The sequence below is a fragment of the Adiantum capillus-veneris genome, chromosome 5 (genome assembly GCF_014529385.1).
Source record: "Adiantum capillus-veneris isolate H3 chromosome 5, ASM1452938v2, whole genome shotgun sequence".
Taxonomy (NCBI): domain Eukaryota; kingdom Viridiplantae; phylum Streptophyta; class Polypodiopsida; order Polypodiales; family Pteridaceae; genus Adiantum; species Adiantum capillus-veneris.
In genome coordinates this window covers 155,158,537-155,183,505 of record NC_140935.1, presented here as the reverse complement: position 1 = coordinate 155,183,505, position 24,969 = coordinate 155,158,537, and the positions used below count along the sequence as shown (strand labels likewise).

General features: G+C 41.1%; 1 pseudogene; it reads left to right on the top strand.

Annotated features, from left to right (window-relative positions):
* On the top strand, nt 1–653 carry LOC147458349 (protein TIC 20-v, chloroplastic pseudogene; annotated as a pseudogene).
* Nucleotides 654–24,969: the final 24,316 nt, after the last annotated feature.

Sequence of the window (24,969 nt, the reverse complement as noted above, 5' to 3'; positions counted from 1 at the left end):
ATGGCGTACATTGTGCACTGTGAGGGCATGGTGAGGGTGTCCTCAGCATCCTCGTCCATCGCTCCCTTGCTACCTTCCCTCCAGTCAACTTTCTCACAGCAGTCAAGAAGGAAATTAAGCTCCCCTTCTCATAGGGGTAGCAAGAGCAGGCCTTTGCGTCTGAAAGTGCATGTAGAAGGGCGGTGTGGGGATGGCATAACTACAGCAGAAAGGATTGTTTCTGCTTCTGCGTACCTTCTCCCTTTCCTGGATGGTGTACAATATGGACAGTATTTTCTCACACAGTTCCCCCAAGCCCAGGTAGCCTTTAGACCTCTCTACCCGCTCTTGCGTGTTTACTCCAGCACCCCTTTTGCAAGTGTTGCAGTTTTCTTTGGCCTCTATTTCTTGGGCGTCCGAAATCCAAACTTCAATCGCTATGTACGCTACAACACCATACAAGCTGTCATGTTGGATATACTTCTCATTCTCCCGAGCCTTATAGAAGGCATTTATCATCCACAGAGCGGTGTTGGCTTGGAGATTCTGGTGGTGTTTTACAATACTATTTTCTTTTATCTGGTTGCCTGCTTCCTTCTTGGAAGTGGGTCATTGGAAGTGGGTCATGAAAGACTCCACGCCTTCCTCTTGTTGCAGATGCTCAGGTCATGTGAGGTGCACCATTCTTTCATGTAAGCTTAAAGTTGTGTAACACATTATGTAACAGCTTAAACTAGAAAATATAGTATTTGCAAGTGTAGTCATGCACATAGTATATAGTATATAGTTTCATGCACATATCTCCGCACCCAACTTTGTGCGAGGCAGTTGTGAGACAGCTTAAGAGGAAGATGTCAGAGGTCTTCCCAATTGGGCACGATGAGATAGTAAGCAGAAGGCAGTTTTCAACGGAGAGAGAGAGAGAGAGAGAGAGAGAGAGAGAGAGAGAGAGAGAGAGAGAGAGAGAGAGAGAGAGAGAGAGAGAGAGAGAGAGAGAGAGAGAGAGAGGCTATCCTTTCCCTGCCAGAGATTCTTCCTTCGCTTTCCTCTTTGTTGCTATTTCCTTCCATGCCTAATGGCAATGACTAAACCCCATTAAAAGGAAGGAGAAGGAAGGAGAGAGAGAGAGAGAGAGAGAGAGAGAGAGAGAGAGAGAGAGAGAGAGAGAGAGAGAGAGAGAGAGAGAGAGAATGATGCCTATCCATTCTTGCATAGCACAGATATGAAGGTCCATGGGGCGGACTGAGGAGGAGGGTGTCAATCTCATCGAGGGCAGGCTCAGATCAAAGTCGACGTTTAGTTTCTCTAAACGCTCCTGAAGAAAATAGAGAGAATCATAGACACGGACCCACTTCCTATTGCCATGTGGTAGTTTTGAGAGTCGGCTTTCTCCATTGTTATAGTTAGAGTTAGAAGTTTCCAAGCAGACTAGGAATCCCAAGCAGTCTACGAACTTCGAGCAGTGCTCATATAAACGTGGAAAATTTAAGAGAAGGTTTTTCCACTAAATTTCTCTAAAATTTGTAGGTTTTCTCAGCTTCTACTTTGAATTTTGAAGATAAATTCCGAATTTATAGATGGAAATAAACTAAACCTAGGTCTCTTTTGTTTATCAAAATGGTTGGGTGAAAGAGAACTTGCATGGGGAGAAGTTTTCCTAAGAAAAGTGTTCATAACTTTATCCACCTTTCATACTCTTTTATCAAAGCACTACTTATAGTCCCCCTCCATTAGCACCTCCCTTGACACCTTTGTCACCACCATCTTTGGCAGCACCACTAACTTTCCCACCCCCTCGATGGTAGGCTTCATATGATGGTTTGACCCAAACTTTAATATATACCATGATGTGGAGTTCTCAAAAGAATGACCTCATTTCAATAATAGAATTATTTTCAAGTTCCCACAGTTTTCTCTAGAGTAACTTAAAAATGCATAGTATGGTATCGTACATCAACCCATAATAACTTGAGGTAGAGTGAGAGAGAAGAGAAGAAGAAGAAGTGAAGAGCTCCGAAACTCTCCTTAGTATTCATGAGATTTGTTTCAGTGGCAACAACCTTACCTTTTTAGTGTAAAGCTCATGGTTTAATCCTTCAATTGGGGGGACTGAAATTGGGGATAGTTTTTCATCACCCTTTTTATGGAAGCAATGGAACTATGACATATTGCAACCATGGTATACATACACCAATGTGTCATATGTGATTCTTAATGTATAATAAACACCCAAATTGTTAACAAGCTCTATGAGGTCCCGCGTGTAAGGAGGTATGAATATGAGCAGTAGCAAATTGCAATGAGCTTCCAATATTTGAGGGCAACAATTTCCAAGGAGAGGAATATCAACATGCCATTGTAATGGTTCCAAGTGTTCTAGCCCATCAAAGGAAACACTCTACCCAAACCTTGTTCAAAGGGTTTTGTCGATAAAAAATTTGTGGTTGATTTACCATTAAAAATAGTTGCAATCTTGAATTAATTTTTTGTTGTTGTGCTTGAAGTCACCTAAGATATCATGTTTGGTTTTTTTTTTTTGTATATATGCCTTGCCCTATCTCGCTCGTTTTAGGGATTGCTCGGAAAATCTCGCTCGAGCTTAGAGATTCCTCCTAATTAAACTTATGTATAAAATTACTTTTTGGTACCCTCAAACACCTTAGTTGATACTCTTCTTTACCTTTGAAAAGTAGTTCTTAAGTAGCCACACCCGTGGTTTAGACACTATTGATTACAAAGACTAATGGAGAGGGTCTAACATTGCTCGGTTGAGTATAGTTCCTATTGAAAGTTGCTAGTAGCTCAATAATGGTTAAGCCAAAGGCAAGCCCTAAGAGACTCCATTATTAAAACTATAGTTCCCAATGGTGTACCTTGAACTAAGTCCTTCTCAACCAAGATAATAGATCCCTGTCCCACTTACCCTATTGCAATAAACAGGCCCAACCTTTCATGGGCAACTTAAGGACCTCTCTTCTTAAGCAAGAAAAGAGAACCAATAGCTCTGATACCAATGTAATGGAAATGGCCTATAAACTTTGAGAATAGCGGAATTAGGAGAATTAAAGAGAGAATTTTTGTGAGACTACTTTGAGAACATAGAGGGTGAACTTAACTAGAGGTAGCAACATAACCATTATAATTAATTAACTTGGCATGAACAATACTTTTGTAGGAGAGAAAGAGAATTAGAGAACTTGACAACAGTTGAGAACTGGATTTATGTGGAGCCGGTCCCCCCTCCAATAGGCTTTTTTATAATAGATTCTCCCATAAAAAGAGACTTGGTATAATACAATCTTTGTGTTCCTTGTGACCTTGTTGATGCTATGAAGATGGAAAGCTTCATACATCACGAGCATAACATAAACTTTGTAAAAGCATTAACCATCCCCGGCCTCAGTTCCAAGGCCTCAAACACCTTCAAAGGTGGAGAGACCTAGCAGAGAATGAGGGTAGGGAAGAGGAAGAAGAAACATTCATAGGAAAAAGAAATAGTTCCCTACTTTTAATCACTCTTCTTGCTAGCATACATAATAGCATAGTGATGAAGATGGAGAAGATGGAAAACTTAATCATTGGAGCATGGCTCTTGGTTGGATGTGCATTCCATAGCCAAGAGTTTTGGTGTAGGCCCTCAACTTCTAAACAAGCTTGGAGAAGGAGATGGAGTTCTTCCACTTTCACCAAGTGATAATGTGTTAAAAATGAGCGTGTGAGAGGATGTATACCCCCAAGAACACCCCTTGCTTGCTTTGGTAGACCCCTCCTTGTAGCTCAAGCTTGAAGCTCATTGGACCCCTCTAAGCCTAGCCAATCATATACATAATGCATCTCAAGCAACATGGGTAGCATTAGGAAAAGTGTCCTCGTTATCTCTTTTAGAGAGAGAACTTGAAAATGTCTAGATATTTGTTGAATTGAACTAGAATCTCATTGGACCCCTCTTTAGCCAAGCCAATAGGATTCAAACACACCATGTGGCTAAGCATAGGGAGAGCTTGATATGTGTCCCTTGAAAAAGGGAGTTCCCTTTGGGTAAGTGGGAGGTTAAGTCAAAGATTCCCCTAAATTTGGGGCTTTTCCCCTCCTTTGTAGGGTCTCTTTTTTACTCAAGCACTTTACCCTCCATGCATGGGAAGCTTCTCAAGCACCTTCCTCATCAAGCATGACAAGTACCTCAAGCACCACCTTAGTCAGCAAGCACCTCAAGCACCTTACTCATCAAGGATGACAAGCACCTCAAGCACCTTAGTCACCAAGCATGACAAGGACCTCAAGCTTGGGTGGGGTTCCCACCTCAAGCACATCCCTAGCTTGCCTAAGGTTGCCTAAGGTCTAAGGACTTTTAACACTAATTTTTGGAGGTCTTTAATGAAGCTAACCCTAAGGTCTTTTAAGCTCCATTAGATGCACGTTTCTCTTTGATAGACTACCTCCTTTTGGAACCCTATTGAGATGTAGCCATCTCTCCTCTTGGTCCCCTACTGATGTAAGTCTAGAAGCATATTTCACATCGGTCTTTGGTAGACCATCTTCTTTTGGACCGCTACTAATATGTCACCATCTCTCTTCTTGGTCCCTTGCTGAGATAAGTCTAGAAGCATTTATTAGACATTGCTCTTTGGTAGACAATCTCCTTTTGGACCCCTTTTGAATGTAACCATCTCTCCTCTTGGTCCCCTGTTGAGATAATTCTAGAAGCACTTATTACACATTGCTCTTTGGTAGACAATCTTCTTTTGGACCCCTATTGAGATGCAATCATCTCTCCTTTTGATCCCCTGCTGAGATAGGTCTAGAAGCACATGTCTCTATTCTAACTCTTGTTCCCATTTATTCTCCCACATTGAATGATCAGTTTAATATGAGAATATCATTTGGGTTAGCTAGATATTAGATATTATGAAACAAGACCATCACCACATGCACTGGCATGGTTTATAACCGCTATCTTTTGACCTTTAAAGGCCACCCTAAAGAGGATGCCAAATGGATGCTTGAAATTTTTTTCCACAACTTCCCAGAGCTTCTCTGCACTTTCCATCACTCACGGTCCAGTTGATTCTTTAGTGAGCAGCTGAGAACAGTTGCTATCCCTAGTGGAAGGGATGTTATGAGACTGGGCACCCTCCTGTTGCATATGGTTAACTGCAATCAAGATAGCTGGCTTGATGGTTAATTATGTGCTATCTATTTGATTTTACTAACAGTGAGTACATGATAATTTGTAGATTGGAATTTTGGGAGTTGACGAGGAGGCGCCGGCAAATAATGATCCTCTCACTCATTTTATTCTAGCACAGTATTTTAGATCGTTTATCAATAAGCCATTATGGCTACTTAAATAGGACAATGATAACTCACCCTAAGAGGGTCACGCAATAAGTAATGTGTTCCACTCATAACTAAAGTGAGACTAAAGTGTAAAAGAGGGGCCCCCAATTTTTGACACTAACAATAATATCAAATATCAAATACCAAACTTCAGGAGAGGTCTTGTGGAGTTTGGGGTTGCAATCTTTAGGCATTTTTTGTGTAGATACCCTAAATTTTTCCTTCCCTCTCTCTTATGCTATGATGTATTACTCTATGTACTCCATGATTATGTTTACATCTCTTAGAACCCCTCTTACACTCTCTTACATGCTTCCCTTGTCAATCTAATCTTTTGTGTGTGTGTGTGTGTGTGTGTGTGTGTGTGTGTGTGTGTGTGTGTGTGTGTGTTGTCTTAGTCTAGGTGGGTGCGAGTACTTGGTAATTGGAAGGGATGGTGAAAGGTTGACAGAGAAGTGTGCAAGCTTGGGGATTGGAAGGAGCCATTGTCCCCATTTCCCTTCCAATATGTAGGCCATATGTTGCTAGACCATGCTTTGATTGATATGTATGCCACATGTGGTGCCCTCCCAAAAGCGCAAAAAACCTTGATGGGCATCCTCTATGAGATGTCGTTTCTTGGAGCGAGCTGATTGCATGATATCCTCAACATGGTTGTGGTACGTAAGGAAGCTCTCGAAAGTTTTAGTAAGATGGGAAGACGTGTTGAATGTGGCTATCGCACAAATATCTCACTTGCTCTATCCCAATTGTATTTTTCTCAAAGCAAGAGATCACAATGGGATGATCGATCACATCCTAGGGTAGAGCGAGGCATGCACAAGTAGGACAAGGGACGTAGAGAAGCCAAAGGGTAGAGGCGTGCAATAGGCGAGGTGCTATCATGAAAGGATGAGGAGTTATTCATGGTTTTCTTTTGTTCCTTGAAATGTCATCACTTGGACATGTTGATTCAGTGCTTGAAAAAAATCATTTTCCCAAACATACAAAATTCCTTTCCTTGAATTTGCCAAGAGAAAATTTTAGAAAATTAGGTTTATTTTTTGAGTTTTTACAATATTTTTCTCTATTTTGGGGTGGAATTTCTCCTTTTCCCCTTGCCCTCAATTTGCATTTTTGAAATTGAGATCGGCACAATAATAAGCTAAGACACATTTTTCTCAAACACCGTGTTAATTGCACAATATGCAACTTTCTTGGCTATCGCAAGGAAGCTCCGCGAACCCTAAATTGTATGGGAAGGGAATACCTTTGTCTAATCTATGCTTGCACCTAAAAGGCCTTTGGCCTTAACTGCTTGGTGAAAGATGTTGCTTGGCCATGCTTTGATCGATATGTATGCCACATGTGGTGCCCTCACAAAAGCGCAAAGATTCTTGATGGGCATTATTTGTGAGGTGTCTTTTCTTTTAGCAAGTTGATTGCATGGTATGCTCAACAAGGAAGCTCTAGGCTATTTTAATAAGATGGTAAGACGTATTGATTGCAGGATATGCCCAATGTGGCTATTGCAAGATTGATCACTTTCTACTCAGTATGTTGCTCTAATCTTTTTCGAGCTGCTTATTAGCGAGTATCTTCGGAGATGCTACTGTGCTTGTTGCAGGGGGGAAAGGGAGGGCGTCGACAAGTGCAGGAGAGAGAATTCGCTTTTGTTTCCACGCGTCAAAAAATATCACGTGTTTTATGCAGGAGGCGGTTTGGTTAGCGCTTGTGGGAGGCGCAAGAGACTGTATATGCACGGGTGCTTTGGGGAAGAATCAGACTGAAGCAAAATCAGCAGACCAAGAGGCAGCTTCAAAAGGGTGGGCAAGCCATGAGCCCGAGTTGGTGCTTGTACAATTAGAGCCCAGGAGCGCAGGGGACGAGGCGTGCAATCCATAAGGCATGCAAGTCGTGAGCGCATGATGCGAGAGCGAGGTCTTTTGCGGCGAGGTGCACAGGGGTGGGGGAGTGCGCAGTCCACGATTGGGGAAGGCGATGGTGGACAGCCGAGCGCAGAGGAGAGGGGTAACACCTGCAAGGCGGGGTGTTTTGCCGCGACGTGCACAGGGGTGGGGGAGTGTGCAGTGCGCGACGAGGGAAGGCAATGGTGAACAGTCGAGCACAGAGGACAAGGCTGATGGTGACAACTCGAAAACTTTATTTTTGAAATGAAAGATTCCTTGAGAATCTCTCCAAAAAATTAATTAATGGTGTGCAAAAGAACCCAGTAAGTAGCCAAAACGAGTTCTTTGCAAGCCATTAATTAATTAGTTTGGGGTGGGGGGAAGGAAGGAAAAGGGAAGGTTGGGGAAAAATAGCGAAAGGAGAAAAGGGGGGGGGGGGGGGGGGGGGGGGATTTGTTTTTTTTAGTGCTTAAGGAAGCCCTAAGGGCAGCCAAGGTGAATAGCTTAGTGGTTAAGCTTTTCTTTTTAGTGTCTACTTGTTGAGGTCAAATCTTAGGATTAATGGTGCTTTTGAAGCTAATTCAAGATGCTGAAAATTTTGAAGCTAATTCAAGATGCTGAAAATTCAAGATGCTTTAGCATCTTGGGAAGATACTATGTATTGAAAATTGAAAGTAGAGCAAGTAGTAGTAGTAAGACCCAATATGTATGTTATTTTTAGATTCTTTCTTTGTTACAAAGGCCAAGATATACCAAATAACCAAAATGATGTTTTTCAAGTCAGACAAACCTTTGAGGTCCCTTGGGATTGTTTCCTACTACATCAAAAACTTTTATGTGTGTGTGTGTGTGTGTGTGTGAGAGAGAGAGAGAGAGAGAGAGAGAGGGGTGCATAATTTGGTAAATGAGCCATGGAATGAGAATTAAATGAGAAAATTGGACTAACCTTTCTATCACTGTAGTGTTGTAGATTGGTTATCAATATTGTGAGTATGCTTGTGCAGGTAGTCCATTGGTGAGCTTGTATGTGAAGTGAGCTTGTATGGCCGATGCCCTTCCAAGTGGGTATGGCATTTCCTAGGTGAAAATCGTCGGGTTACAAAGGCAGTTTAGTGAGGTGAGCGATAAGTTACCTGGAGGAGGCAACTCCAAAGGGAAGGCCGAAGCAAGTCCCACAGTACCTGGGCCTCTGAATAGAGGTGCTTGGTCGCTGTCATGCCCATATCAAGTTAGCGAAATGGGTCTCTCAAGGGAATGGTCATGGCCCTAAGAGTGTAGATAACTCTAGGCTCTCATAGTTCAGAGGAAACTAGTGACAAAAGCGTGTGCCTTAGGATTATGGGTGTATAGTCTTGATCGTTCTTCTTGTATACTTTTCTGGTGTATGAGGAGAGCGGCCGAGAGTGCCCTACCCGACTCCTAAAACAAAAATTTGGCATGAGCACAAAAGTGCTAGCAAAACATTGACATTGTTAAATGAATCCATTGTGAGAGTTTGAGTGAGGTGTTGTTTGAAGGATTGTCATGTCAACTTTGGTGGTGACAATCTCTCTCTCAATTAAGTGCAAATTGATACGATTGGTTCCAACTATGTCCCAAGAAAGTCCAAATAAGTCCAATCCGGTCAGATTGAGTGCAATCAAGTCCTTCTAGTATAACTGAGTTCATTTAAAATCATATTGAATGCAATGGGATCTACTTCAACAAAATTGATTCGAGCTCATTTTTATACAAGCATGATATTGTCCCATACTAAGGCCATTTTCTCTCTCTCTCTCTCTCTCTCTCTCTCTCTCTCTCACACACACACACACACACACACACACACACACTCAAATTGAGCATAATGTGATCTAGTTATAACATTTAACTGAGTCCAAATAAGTGAAATTTAGTCACATTGAGTGCAATCAAGTTCTTTTGGTACAATTGAGTTCATTTTTATTTGATTAAAATATAATTAAGTGCAATCAAGTCTAATTAAGAGCAACAAGATTGAGTTGAGATTAAATGAGATCAGTAAAGTGCAAAAAGAAAATGGGAGTGAGTGAGATCAACTAAGCAAAGTGAACTCGGTCAAGAACAAAATTATTATCCAACTCAAAGTCAAATCAAGCTTAACTAAACCAAATTGTGTACTACTAAGTGCACTTTGGACCAAAAAGTAGAATAAGATCAATTGAGCTCAATCTAGAGATTAAAGAAAGCCACATGCCTTCAAGATACAAAATAGGTTATCACATTTGAATAAAGACTCTCCTTTCAAATTCAATAACAACTGCCCATGGCTACTTTGCTCTGCAACAAATGTCAACTGCATACCTTGCAATAAGTGAAATCTCAGAGATGTTCATGCACATCTCAAGAGCTTACATACCTTGCAATAAGTGCAATCTGAGAGATGTTCATGAACATGTGAAGAGCTTGTAGAAAACCACATGCCTTCAAGATGCAAAATAGGTTATCACGTTTAAATGAAGACTCTCGACTCAAATCCAAGAATAATATCCCATGGCTACTTTGCCTTGCAACAAATGTCAGCTACATACCTTGCAATAAGTGCAATCCAAGAGATGATAACATGGATTGACAAGTTGTCAAAAAATTTGTATGTTGCGCAAGTGCACCACACTTGGAATTGATAAGCTAACTATGTATGCATCCTTAAAGCTCATTTGAAAAAATTTTAAGGTGATTTGGTAGATAAATGTATGTTGTGATCACAATCACACAGTTTTGTGCTAGCACGGCTATCCTATGAGCATGGACTTGGAATTACTTACACGTAAGGATAGGCCTTTTCATGTGTGCACACCCATGTTGGATTCTTGCATAATACCATTTTTTGTTAAGATGCAAGTATGCCATTCAAGATGCAAGCATACTTGCCTAGAGTGAACATCTTCAACTTAGAGCTTAATAGGAGCATCACACATGGTAGATGTAATGACCAACATTTTAGGCATAGGTTATCACATTTGAATAGAAAATATCCTCTCAGATCAAAGAAAAACAACCCATGGCTTCTTTTTCCGTCCAATATGAACCGAGATATCAACTAGCATACCTTGCAATAAGTGCACTGTGAGAGATGACATCACACTTGGAATTTTTACTGATGATCAAGTTTGCTAAGTATGCATCCTTCTCAAGTAACTTATTATTGAGCTATTATTGCAAATATTCATCCTGCTGTGTTCTCAAGTAACTTACTATTGAGCTACTATTGCAAATATTGCACGTATTCTCATGTCAACTTCTTGTGTGTTTCCACATGCCTTCAAGATGCAAGCATAGGTTATAACATTTGGAGAGAGACCCTCACTTTTCATCTACTACAAGAAATTCTTTGCCCTACTCCAATATTGGTGGGCATTACAACTTATACTTGACCTATACTAGATCATTGACAACCTTGTGTGCTCTAGGCTGGGATTTTCCTTTGAAACCCATGCCAAATCTATGGTGACATTATTGTCCACAAAATTTTAATGGTGGAATGGTTGGACCTCTACGCTCCACATGTACCCATGCAAGAAGCTTGATTAGCACCTAGGGCTTAGAAGCTAAGCAAAAGGTCTCTCTCTCTCTCTCTCTCTCTCTCTCTCTCTCTCTCTCTCTCTAATAGTCCATGTGTGAGCTCGCAATGAAGGCCATCATCTTCCAAGGATGGGAACCATTGATGATTGTTTGTTTTTCCCATATGTAGAAAGAGTGTCAGGATAAAGATGTAGATACCAGGACATATGGGTACATGCTACTCCAAGATGCGTTTGTAGGATGGAGAACTGTTGAGTTTGTAGCTGATGTTGTGGGTGTAGTGCTGTTGGTGAATATGCCATCAGGCATATATACGCTCATTGAGTAGTAACTCATCAAGATTTTTGAAGAGTATTGGCACAAACAACATTGATGTGTGCTATCTCCACCTTCCGAGAGCAGATAGCGATGGTAGGCCGATGAACAAGCAAAAGAAAGAGAAGATGGAAGAAGTAACAACAATTACAAATGAAGAAGAGGGAAATTGGAAGCACATTGAGAGGGAAATTGGAAGATCGTAACTGGATGCTCGTTGAGAGAATCTATAATGTCTAGAGAACCATGCCTCTGTGTATTGCACATTTGAGCACACACTTCCTTATTCTTGCACACATACACAACATGCGTATCCATGGATATTGCACTCTACTCATAGAATAGAAATTTCTTTGTATTTCACATCTGAGCACACACTTCCTTATTCGTACACATGTATACAGACATGCGTATCCATGGAAATTGCACTCTGCTCATAGAACATCCATTTTTTGGACTCTCTCTCTCTCTCTCTCTCTCTCTCTCTCTCTCAAATTGAAATGGTGGTCTGTGTACCTTTCGTTTATTCTCTCAAGGGTAGGCCTTGTGATTTTATCACTTGTTTATAAGCCCACCTATTTAATGGACTATTGCAAAGTGTTTCCTTTCTTGGTGCGTAAGTATTTTCAAGTTATATAATAGTTTATTAAGGGTTTAAATGGTATATATGTGAAATTTTTGAACTTTTCTTTTAATTCTCCTTTGCAACTTATTGCTTTTAATTCTAGTGTTTGCCACATTGCTACATGGAAATAGGCAAACGATGAGAATAATGATCAAAGTGGTTCCATGATAATAGAAAATGACACAACTACCATCATTGCATGCAAATGGGTAGATGATGACCATAGTGTTAAGGGAAGTCACCACAAATTTACAAATGGTGAGACCACATACAACCATATCAACAACAATCACCAATGGAAAATGTCACTACAAGAGGTTCTCCATATTAACGATGCTAGTAGTGCGACGTTCAAATGTGAAAATTCACGACGTCGTTATGATCATCGTTATATTATTTGTTGCATTACGACGATCATAGCGATGTCGACATGGTAAAAATATAATCTGTGAGCGCCAAAAACTTAGATCTCCTATCTAAGTTTCGACACTCTAACGAAACAGGTATACATGTACCTCTCTCTCTCTCTCTCTCTCTCTCTCACACACACACACACACACACACACACATACACAATGTGTGTGTGTGTGAGAGAGAGAGAGAGAGAGGGAGAGAGAGAAAGAGGGGAAGGAAACATGAGAGGGAGGAGAGGGAAGGGGCATATGTGTCTCTCCTTGCTCTCCTCATGTGTGTGTGTGTGTGTGTGTGTGAGAGAGAGAGAGAGAGAGAGAGAGAGAGAGAGAGAGAGAGAGCAAAGAGAGACAAAGAGAAATAAAACAAAGAGAGAGAGAGAGAGGAGGGAGAAAGCAAGGAGAGAGAGAGATAAAAGAGAGAGAGAATATGAAATGAAAGTTATATTAAACGCCTTCAAAATTTAATTTCCTTATGATACCAATCCAATAAAGTCCTTGTGGATCTAATATATTGTCTGCGTTGTCCAAGAAAATAGTGTATCGGTTAGTGAAGAGCTTCATCTCGAGAGGATGCTAATTCAGAAGCTGCCGAGGTGGTGCTAGACAAGCCTGGCACTACTACTCTCTATGGGATGCATGCAAAGGAACTACAAAATGAAACGGAGGATATCTGCCTAAACAGAGAGCTCTATATAGACATAGGGAGTTATGTTGAGTTATGCAAGGATGAAAGAAAGACCTCTTGAAGCCATAACATTGTATCTGAGTAATTTTTCTCCTTTTTATAATATATATTGTATTCACGTGGAGTTTTTTTCATTCTTGTCTATATGCTATACTTGTGGAAATAAAATTCTGATTAATCAAATTATAACTTGTTCAAATTTTCTTCTCCATTCATCATTAAGATTTAATGTTTGTGTATTTAATGTAGGTATGGATGATGATCAATTTCTTTCTTCCTTGGAACCAAGCAGAGGAGGTGGTACGAGGAGCGTCATCGCTCTGGATCACCATCGCGCCGTTCCACTTTTTCAGCATCTCCCTCTGCTTTGGAGAGATCAGTGCGCTCTAAGAGTTTGGTGTCGACTAGACAATCTACACACTCTTCTGGGCACCAACGCTCTAGTAGTGGCAGTGGCGGTTGCTGTGGAGATGCCCTCGCTGATGCTTTAACACGACCTCGTAGTCGACGAAGCTCCTTACCTTCCCTTCTTTGCCCGCCTCCACACCATCCACGACATCGGCCTCTACTCCAGGTTTTGCACGACTATCGGCCGTTTCCTGGCTACACACCAGTCACTACTTCTCCGAGAGTCACCCCAGTTGACACTCCTCACTTTCGGGCCCAGACTCCAGTGGAGATCCCTGTCGTCCGTAACCCCATCGAGATGCCACTTGAGACACCCCTATTGAGACACCCATGTTTACACGTCACAGGCAAGAGGGCTTGCCGTACTTGGTCGACATCAGTGGCAACATATCTTGGATGACGATGGCAAGAAGGTGATCTCGCGCATGCGCGGCTTTTGATCTTAGGTGTTTCAACACTATATATACTAAAAACCTGGAGTGAAGTGACAAATGAATTAAAAGACAGAGTTATCAGGATGCTGCATGACGAGTTTTTCGTGTCAAATCAGGATGAGTGCTTCAATGAAGACCTGATGAAGGTGCGGATGCGCGAATACTATAAGCACAAGTGTTTTGAAGTGCAAAAAGCAATAAAGCATGGGTGGAACATGCCAAATTGGCTGGTCAAAGAAGATTAGAAGAATGCAAAGCAAGTAGTGCACGAGAATCCTGACAAGTGAAAGCAACAAAAGGAGATAGCCAAAGCACGAGTAGAAGCAGGGAGCTCGCACCACTTGGGGAGCGGCGGGTGGGCATCATTTGAGTGCAACTTTGTAAGTGTTTTTACATTTCCATTTAGGTTTGGTAGTTATGGGTAATTATACTTTTAAATTCTAACATAACGTATTCTTTGTATGTTTTGAACAGTGGTCAATGACAAGACCTGACCTCACACCGTACGAGCGTGAGTATGCGGGCATAAAGGGCTTAAACGCCCTTATGGACATTCTCAGTTCTCGCTCCAGCATGGTTAGTATTTAATTTTACTCTCTTACATTTGTTATATTTTAATGATAAGCTAAAAAATAGATTGTTTTGTAATTATATGTTTATACTTACAAAAAAACTTATTGTTTTTTGTGCAAAATCTGGCAGATACTCTGCTTGGACACGATGGGACATCTGATTAGACGACGTCAATCTAGTTGTAGCCAAATAGCACTAGTTTTCTTTTGTCATAGCATGTATAATGAGATAACCTGTGTAGGTCATTTTTGTAACTATTGGTCAACGATGTATTTTCTCAATAATGACAATTGTGTTGTAACTACTACATTTTGGTCAAAGCTTAACAATCAAGTGATTTTGCCTATGATGTGTATAATTTTGTCATTGTGTTACTTTTGTCAATTCACTTTCGTCAAAATACTTTTGTCAGTTTTGCATGTTTATTCTAGAAACTATGTTCAATATAGTCAATGGGTGGCAGGGCATTTATTGTCTTGCCACACAAATTTTTTTATTATCGGACATCGCTATAGACATCTCTATTTAATGTTTTGCAACGTCTCTATGACTGTCGCTAGATTGAAAACTGTATGCATCGCTATAAGCGCGGTTATATACGTCACTAGGGGGGGAAAACCCATTGTATTTTCGTCGCTACAGCACAAGTGCACATAACCTCTTGTAGTGTGTTTCAACAATGAGTGATATATCTTCAATTTACCTCCTTTATCAAGTAAATGGGACCCCTTTATGGATACACCTCCTTGCATGACCAAGAAGAACTTTAATGTGAAAGGTACCAACATCATATCTAGGAAATAAGGGAGCAAGCAAGAGACTTGGGGCTAATGAAGCTAGGAGAGCCAAGCAACAATAGCAAAAAGAGTGAAGAAATAGAGCTGAGGAGCAAAGAAAGGCGCACTAAGAAAAAGAAGGAAGGAAGAATGCAAGAAAAGAAAAAGAAGGAAGGAAGAATGGAAGAAAAGAGCAAATGACTTAGCAAGGGCCAAGTCTGAGAGAAAATCCAATTAGATTGCAAGAGGACTATGGACTATGTAGGAAGGTGCAATTCATCCAATGAATTTCCACATTACTTTATGCAATGTGCACATTACTTTATGCAATGTGCGTAGTGCAAGATGTTTGCATTTTCCTTGCTATAGATAACTTTAATAATGACACATTGGAATGCAACACCACCTCCCCCACTTTCCACAAAAAAGAAGAAGAAGAGATGGAACCCACAAAAAGTTGCAGTTGCCCTTTTGGAGAGTAGGAAGTATCAAAAGAGCACAAATCCCATCATCCCAAATGCTCCTTTTTCTTGAGCAGTCTAGGAATTACTGGATTAATACTATGACAATATCTCCAAAGTACAAAGCATTGCCTTGATGGCCTTATAAAGGTATTATCTGAAATTCTTGTTCTAATGTTTTGAGATTATTTTCAGTGTATGTCTCATGTCATGTGGATGATGCCATCGACAATTGCACTCTACACTTACGTCCCCTCGACAATTATATTGCCAATGCGCCCTCCAGTACATTGATTTGCAACCTTCACAACATAACCTTTGCTCACTCATTCTTTTTTGGCACGATTCTTCTCAACTCATGTTACTTAAGAGATGCCCTTGTATTCAAAGTCCTCACCTAGATAGAACTTCTTGTGAATGACAAAAATGTGTTTTGAAGGATAAGAAAAGCACTTATATGTGTCTTGATCTCCATATATAGAAATTTAGTGAGAAACCCAACTTTTCCTTTTATATCAAGATCTACTGCAACATGCCAAACCACCAAAAATTTAAGAGTGTGTGTAGCGTGGAGACAAATTTAAGAGCTACCAAACAATTCTTAGTGGACCTTTTTTCTTTGCATCCTTGAAGAAAACATTTTTGTGTACACGGCTTCTACAAAACATATTAATGCCACATTTGTCTAGGTTACAACTTACTAGACCATCTCAATTTGTAGATGATTTCTCTCCTTTATCATACCTCAAAGAGTTAGATTCTCAGTACTTTATATTTGATAACCAACATGTATGAAGACATCTTGCTTACAAGAGTCGATCTAAGGACTTGTGGATGCTTGTATCAATAAGAACTACAAATGCAAGCACATGTAGCATATTCAACCAACACCTACTATTGTCTTTGTTCATCTGAATGAATTAAATAGAAGTCAAGTGACTGAGAATGAAGTTTCTACTTCAAAGATTGCAAATAATTTTGTGCTAAATTTGGTACACATTCCAAAATATCCAAACATTCAATACTAACTTTGAGCGCTCATACAAGGTGCATCTTCGGGGGGTGCACTATGTAATCATGTTAATGTAAGGGGTTTTTATATTCAATTTTGAGAAAATAAGAGGTCATTTTATTCATTCGAGTAAATTTTCAAATGGGTTCAAAGAGCTTGGTTCAAGAAATCCAATTCGTAACCAAGTTACTCTTGTTGGAACATAGATTAACCACTATTGCTATCTCAAACATACATGGAATGCAAGGAACCTTTGAGTATTTGAGAGGAGTCCTACGATGGCCAAATTTACAGAGATCTTATATGAAATCAAGAAAGTTTCTCTCAGTGTAGGAAAAGATAGGGACCCAGGTAGGGACCTTGATGAATGGACAAAGACATTGAATATCTTCAAGCAAATAGAGGAAACTATCATAAGGTAACCCACTCTTAGTCAAAATGCAAAAATGCTTAAGAGAGTAGTTCCTTGTGTATGCACCATCTTCCTAGGAGAGCAATTTCTCCTTGTTGATTGGCTATATCCTTTATATGTGCTAGACCCTCAAGGCACATGAAGTGCTTGTGTTCTATTGTACATTCAGCTCAGAGTTAATATAACACTACCACTCACAATTGTGAGTCTGGCCAAACAAATTGTTGCAAGCTCATAGGGAAAAGATAAAAAACTTGTGTACTAATATGTTTGTGCATGCATGTGCCTACATATGTATGTGTGTGCGGGGGGGGGGGGGGAGGAGAGAGAGAGAGAGAGAGAGAGAGAGAGAGAGAGAGAGAGAGAGAGAGAGATTAACATCTACAAAAGGCCAATGTGACCCGTGAGACAAATACTAATAACATCCATGTTTGATTTCATTTTATCAAAGATGAGTGAGAATAAACAAAAGTTAGTCAACTCTTACGCAATTTTGTTGGAATTAGGGTTGCAGAGAAACACACACAGCTTGGAGAGGACAAAGGAAGCTCAAGGCACACAATAGAGAGTGTGTTACTTGGTGTGCAATGGAAAGATATATAGCCCTAGAGTGATGGGCGTATATACAATGCACGGGGGAAAAAACCTCCTAAAGAGGGAAAAAATGCCCCGGCGGTCCTAGTGTGTTCATGCACATCACTACCACATGTATATGGTAACAAATCCCCCCTGGAGTGATGCGGTGAATGAGAGGTGGCACATGAGTAAAAGGAAGTGCCATGCCCTGAGGACATGATCAGTCCACAAAGGAGAGTAAGCCCAAAGCTTTGCGGAAAGCTTCGAGCTTCTCACGAGAAGATACCTTTGTGAAAAGATCTGCAAGGTGGTCATGTGTTGGCACATAAGCCAAGCTGATCTCTCCTGCTGAGAGCCTCTCCCTGACATAGTGGTAATGCACCTCAATGTGCTTTGTGCGAGCATGAAAAACTGGGTTCCTCGCAACTACCAATGCGCTCTGACTATCATTGTAGATAATGTTGGTAGTGTCCTATCCAACACCCAAATCATCCATAAGGCGTCTGAGCCATACACACTCAACCGTAGCTGTGAAGACTGCCCTGTACTCAGCCTCACAACTCGAAGTGGCCACAGTAGGTTGCTTCTTGCTCAACCATGATATACATGAACTGCCAAGCATGAAACAAAAACCACTTGTGGACACTTGCATGTCAAAACAACCAGCCTAATCTGAGTCCAAAAAAGCATGTAAGTATGGTGGCAATGATCCCCCCTTGGGATAAAACAAGCCAAGATGCAAAGTGCCACTAAGGTAGCGGAAAATCCTCTTGACTGCCTGCCAATGCTTAGACCCTGGGCTATGCATAAATCTGCTGACCTGTGAGACTGCAAACTGAATATCCGGCCTCGTGTTGCATACATAAATGAGGCAGCCAACAGCACTTTGGTAAAGAGTGACATCAGCAGGATCACCATCATCATGTAGACTCAATTTCAAACCTGTTTCCATGGGAGTGGCAATAGGTTTGCAATCCTCAAGTCCAAACTTACATAGCAATGTCTCTATGTAACTTTTCTGACACAGGGCAATACCACCCCCACACTGCTTAAACTGTATACCCAAATAATGATGCAACAGTCCCAAATCTTTCATCTTGAAAGTAGCATTCAAATCAGCCTTAAATTCAGAAATATGTCTCTCATTTGGTCCAGTGATCAGCAAATCATCAACATAAAGAACCACAATGAGAAGTACATCACCCTCACGCTTTACATACAATGTGCTTTCTGTTGGACTGTTACGAAAGCCTTGTTTGACCAAATGAGTGTCATCTTTCTCATACCAAGCACGAGGAGATTGCTTCAACCCATACAAAGCCTTGTTACATTTGCACACTTTGTCCTCTTGTCCTTTTATGACAAAACCGCGAGGCTGCGTTACATAAACTTCCTCAAATATGTCACCATTCAAGAAAGCAGTAACAATGTCTGATTGATGTACATTCCCAACCAAAATGAGCTGCCAATGCACATAGAAAACGTACAGTAGTCATATGACAAGTGGGAGCAAAAGTCTCTTCATAATCTATGCCTTTTTGCTGTGCATAACCCTTTGCAACAATTCGAGCCTTATGGTGATTGATCTCACCATCCGGCTTGCATTTCAACTTGTAAACCCACTTCGTACCAATGGCCTTTTTGCCAAGAGGCAAATCACATAAAGTCCATGTGTCATTTTCTATAAGTGCATCATATTCTGATTGCATGGCAGCCATCCAATTTTCTGAATTCTGTGCTTCATCAAAAGACAGAGGCTCCTCAACATCATGTAAGCTAGTCACAGCCAAAGCATAACAATCTGATGCATGGTGAGAGCCTGAATGAGTACGACTAGACAAAGGTGCATCCAATTTACTATCACGCAAAGTGTGCACTGGCCATTTTGGCATACCTCTAGCCTGATCATTTTCAGCCCTTTCCTCATCAAGTACATCATGTACATCTGCATCAGTAATAGGCTGATCTATAACATTTTCAGAAACCCCCATAGGCTGTACATTTGCCTCATTGGAACTTACATTCGTATTTCCACCACTGAAAAGAGGCAACAAAGTTTTATAAATGTCGTGTGAGCTTACATTATTGTCTCTAATACATGATAGCAAGGGCTGAAGAGAATCTTCCACAAACACTACATCCCATGAAACCAAAATATGTTTTGTTAGAGGATGATACAACCTATACCTTTGCTTTCAGCACTGTAACCAACAAAAACATATTTGACAGCCTTGTCATCCAATTTTCTACGTTGTGTTTGTGGCACCAAAGCATATGCCAAACAACCAAAAACACGCATGTGCTCAATAGAAGGCTTTCTATCATGCCATGCTTCATATGGAGTAATAGACTGCAAAGCTTTCGTAGGACACCTGTTTAGTACATAAGTGGCAAACCTGATGGCCTCAAGCCAAAAAGAATGCAGCAAAGCTTGACTTTTGACCATACATTGTGCCATTTTCGTAAGTGACTTGTTTTTCCTCTCAGCAACACCATTTTGCTAAGGTGTATAAAGCACTGTACATTGGTGTTTTATCCCACGACTAGCCAAAAATTCATTGAATTCATGAGACCTATACTCCCCCCCTTGATCGGAACGGAGGGTGCCCATAGTACATTTCAAGACATTTTTAGCCATAGCTAGAAATTGTTTAAAGCACATTAAAACTTCGGAATTCGCTTTAAGTGGAAACACCCATGCATGCCTGGAGTAATCGTCATGAAAGTCACGAAGTAAAGGTAATTACCCAAGGATGGAGTTTGCATGGGCCCAGAAACATCACTATGCATAAGCTGCAACCTGCATGTGGCCCGAACTGAACCATCCTTTGGAAACTTAGAACACTGCATCTTACCCAAAATACAGCCTTCACAAACATGTTTGACAGGGGCTTCAAGAGGCGGCAAAGAAGCAACCATATCAGATTTTTGCAAACGCAGCAAATTGGCAAAATTCAGATGACCAAAACGTGCATGCCAAAGTTTTGCATCTGAAATAGCCCTTGAATCTGCAACCTCATTTGCAAAATTTTGTCCACACTTATCATACAAAGTGAGCTTATATAGCCCACGATACAAAATCCCAGATGCAACAATTTCATCACCAAAACTGAGATCATGAACTGTACATCTGTCATCCACAAATTTGACTACAAGTCCAAGTCTAGCAAGTGCAGATACAGACAAAAGATTCTTCTTGATCCCAGGTACATAGAGTGCATCAAAAAGTGTGAAAGAACTGCCATTAGCAGCATTAAGCACAATCTTTCCAACACCCTGAACCGGATAAGAGGCATTGTTGGCACAAATGACTGAATTTCCATGAGGGACAGACTCAAGAGAGGTGAACAATTCACGATGTGAGGTAATGTGCTTTGTAGCACCACTATCGAAATACCACACATGTGAATCTACAGCAACTGACATGCATGCATCATGGACAACATGATTATAAGTGTACTCTGCACTAAAAGCCCATTCTGCTTCAACATCAGCATTACAGTCTCCTTTTACAGAAGACTCAACAATGGCTGCATTTGTAGTGGAACCAACATTTGCAGTGGAACCATCCTCTTTCTTCTTAGCCTCTTTGGCCTTTAACTTAGGACACTGCTTGATCAAGTGATCATTAGCTTTACAAAAATGGCAACGCATCTCCTTTTTGCCCTTATCACCAAAATTGCCAGACGATGTGCTGCCAGTAGAAGCATTGAGAACAGAAGTTTTTCCACTCGCAGCAGAAACATAAGAAGTGGCTGCATTTGCTGTTACCACCCTTTCTTTGATAAGCAATAAAAGCCTGTTCAACTGTACGCTCTCTAGTCCTGTTTTTTTTGGAAAGTGAATCTTGCAACAACAATGTGCATAATGCATCAAACTTGACAACTTCTGGATTTCCTTGGGTCATAAGTCTCCAAGTACTAGCAAAAGTGTGGTAAGGCATCAAGAACAGTTTACACAAGGAAACTGTCTGAAATGACTTCACCTGCAGAAATACGTTGCCCCTTGATATCCTTGACACTAGCAAGGAAAGTTTCCATATCATCTTCCTCATGCATAATCTTTGACTCCAGCTCTTTACGCAGCAAAGCAATTTTAGCCTCATTGCGACTTGCATAAAGACCATCCAAAATATCCCAAGCCTGTTTTGCAAATTTTGCTAAACGGATGTGAGGAGCAATGGTGCGCTTCACAGACAACGCAATCAATGCATGAGCCTGTGCATCCTTTACATCCCAATGAGCTTGTTCTACCGTAGGCAAAACAACTCTAATAGCAGCAATCCTTGTAGCAAGACCTGCAACATCCTCAACATCACCTACATCCTCAGAACCAGGATGTACATCAATGCCCTGCACAATATTCCAGATGCCCTTTGACACAAGAATGTGTTGCATCATATAAGCCCACATAGGGTAATTGTCCCCATCCAAACTGTCCTCAACAGCAAACATCTTGAAGATATCTGTGTTGTTGTCAACCATGGTAAATGCTGCACCTGATGTGAAAACTCCCCGAAAATAGGAGAGACGGAGAGGGAACAACACGTGCTACATAGCACAAACCGTAGAAGATTGTAAGGCACCTGTTATGAAGTGTTGGGTTAAAGGCCTGTGTGCCCGGCTACCCGTTGTTTAGCCGCCCATGTACAACCATTCTTTTACTCATTCATAATAACTATACTTATAACTACACATTGTAGTGTGAGTACCAGCCCAACACACACTGTGTCTATCTCCTTCTTCGTGTGGCTCTCTGTGTGTGTGCTCTCCGATCCCAAGAAGTGGTATCAGAGCTTCGTAGTGAGAGCATTGAGAGCTTCATCATCATTGTTGAGTGTGCTGAAAATCGCTGCTGTTTCATTGCCGTTTTTCGGTCTCGCGCACGTGCGCATTTCTAAAGAGCAGAAGGTTTTTCCGAGCTTGGCATTGGAAGGTTCAGCACTCCGCGAGTATTTTCAGCAGATGTCCTGCGCTTAATCCCCCTTTCGAAGCCATTCGTGCCATTAGAAATCCCATCTGAGCTATAGACTAGGAGCTACGTTTTTCAGCTCTCTTTGGTAGTTTTCTGCTGCCAGAGCTTCCATAGCCATTACAGGTGCCATTGCTGCAGTGTCTTCCACTTATGTGAGCCCACAACTCATTTGGGAGTGTGTAGCCTCTTCTTGGAGTGGCCTCATACACACAGATAGAGTGGGAGTTTGGCTTGCAGATACAGTGGTTAGCCCAGGTTTCTTCTGTGGTTAACTTGTGGTTTGATTTGGAGTGCGTGTAGCCTCTTCTTGGAGTGGCCTCATACACACAGATAGAGTGGGAGTTTGGCGGTCCAGGTACAGGTGCAGATACAGGTACAGGTTACATGGAGCTTTGGATACAGGTTTCTTCTGTGGTTACAAAACATGTATTTTGATTGTGGGACAGCCATGTATATGGTTGTGGTTTGAGTGGGAGCTTCTACTTTTCTGGGCAGTCTGTTTATGCGTGTTCTTGAGCTACAGGTTTACATCATCTATGTATGTTGATGGATGTGGATATGGCAGTTTGACAGACACTCTTTATGCATGATATTGTGGAGATTTTTTTCACTTATACATAGAGCGGGTTTGCTCTTGCTTGCAGTGTTGCGGTTTGAGTACGGACAGGTACTTGGTTGACATTAGAGATTGGACTTCGTTGAGCTTGTGCATTGGTTATATACTCACTTGGATCCATTTATGCTCACGGATTTGTGTGATCTTGGTCAGCTTATGTCTCTATTGTGGTTATTCAGACATGGAGTATGTTTATGCCTCTATGACAGCTCATTGTTGATGCATTTTGTGTCACGGTTTGCCTAGGCCGGTTGAGTTACAGGTGTCACAGGTTTATGCATTTGTTTGTGGATTTCTACGTACGTTTTTTGACCATATTATGGGCTGATTTATACTCTATGCGTTTGCTCTTTTGATTGAGCAGTAGGTGTTGTCAGATTTGTAGCACTACTTTGTTGTGGCAGTTTGTTGGTTGGTTACAGGTTTCTGATTGTTGTATTCTTGTTGTAATGGGCACTAAAGAGGACACAGTTTTCAATATTGAGAAGTTGGATGGTGTGAACTTTTCATATTGGAAAGATCAGATTTGGGATGTATTGGTGCAGAAGAAACAGATTCGACCTCTAAAGTTGCAGGGAGTTAAGCCAGAGAACAGGATGATTGAGCTTAAGATCTATGGCAGTGGAGCTTCTATGGTGGATATATGATGATAGCATTCGGCTGCTTCTAGTGTATTAGATTAAAAAGCTTATTGATTTGCGAATGGAGGAAGGTGCTTCCATGAATACGCATTTGAATGAGTTCAATACAATTTTCAGCCAACTTGCTACGCAGAAAATTACGTTTGAGGACAATGTAAAAGCTATGTTTTTACTTGTCACGTTGCCTGAGTCATGGGACACATTTAGGACAGCCATAAGTAACTCGGTTCCTGCGGATGAGTTGACAAGTACTAATGTGGAGTCTAGTCTTCTCATGGAAGAGATTAATCGAAAGAATAATGCACGTAGTAAGTCTTCTAGTGCAATGGTTTTCAGAGGCAGGACTATGGACAAGTATAAGTCCAACAGGGGTAAATCTAGAAGCAAGTCCCGTGCAGGCACAAGTAAAAAGGATGTGGAATGTTTTCATTGTGGTAGAAAAGGCCATTTCAAAAAGGATTGCTACAAGTGGAAAAGGGAAAATGGAGATGGTAAGAAGAAATACCATGATGCTAAGGACAAGCCTAAGTCCAATGTCAAGATTGAGGAGTTAAATGCAACACAGGAGAGTGTAGCTCTCAAGATGCCCGTGTATGTGCTCCGACTAGTGCTACTAGTGAAGATCTTGGTGATGTGTTGCTTGCATCCTATTTTGATGATGCTTTTCTTCTCACTCATGAGAGTAGTATGCCTATGAATTGGGTCATTGACAGTGGTGCTTCTTTTCATGTTACGCCTCATAGGTCATGGTTTCATGACTATGATTCTTCGAGCACAGGTACTGTCAGGATTGCCGATGGGCATTCTATGCAGATTCATGGCATTGGGGATATTCATTTGGCTATGCCAAACTCTACTACGTTTGTCTTGCAGCTTGTGCGTCATGTGCCGGCTCTTGAAAAAAGCTTGATTAGTGTGGGTCAGTTGGATTCACTTGGTTTCAATGCATCCTTTGGTGACGGAGGTTGGAAGCTCACTAAGGGCAACCTTGTTTTGGTTAAAGGTGCTAAGAGGAATACGCTGTATTCCTTTTGTGTAGCTAGTGTGGCTGATCACATTGTGGGGATCACTGAGAAACCTCCTTCTTCTTTATGGCATCAGCGTTTGGGGCATATGTCACTGAAAGGTTTGAAGTTGTTGGCACGTGCGGATTTAAACATTCCCGTTTCAGATTTTGGTGGTTTTGAGTTTTGTGAGCATTGCCTTTATGGTCGACATGCTCGGTCTTCTCATAAAAAGAGTGTTCCACACAGATCTTTGGAAAAGCTAGCTTTGGTGCATAGTGATGTATGTGGGCCGATGC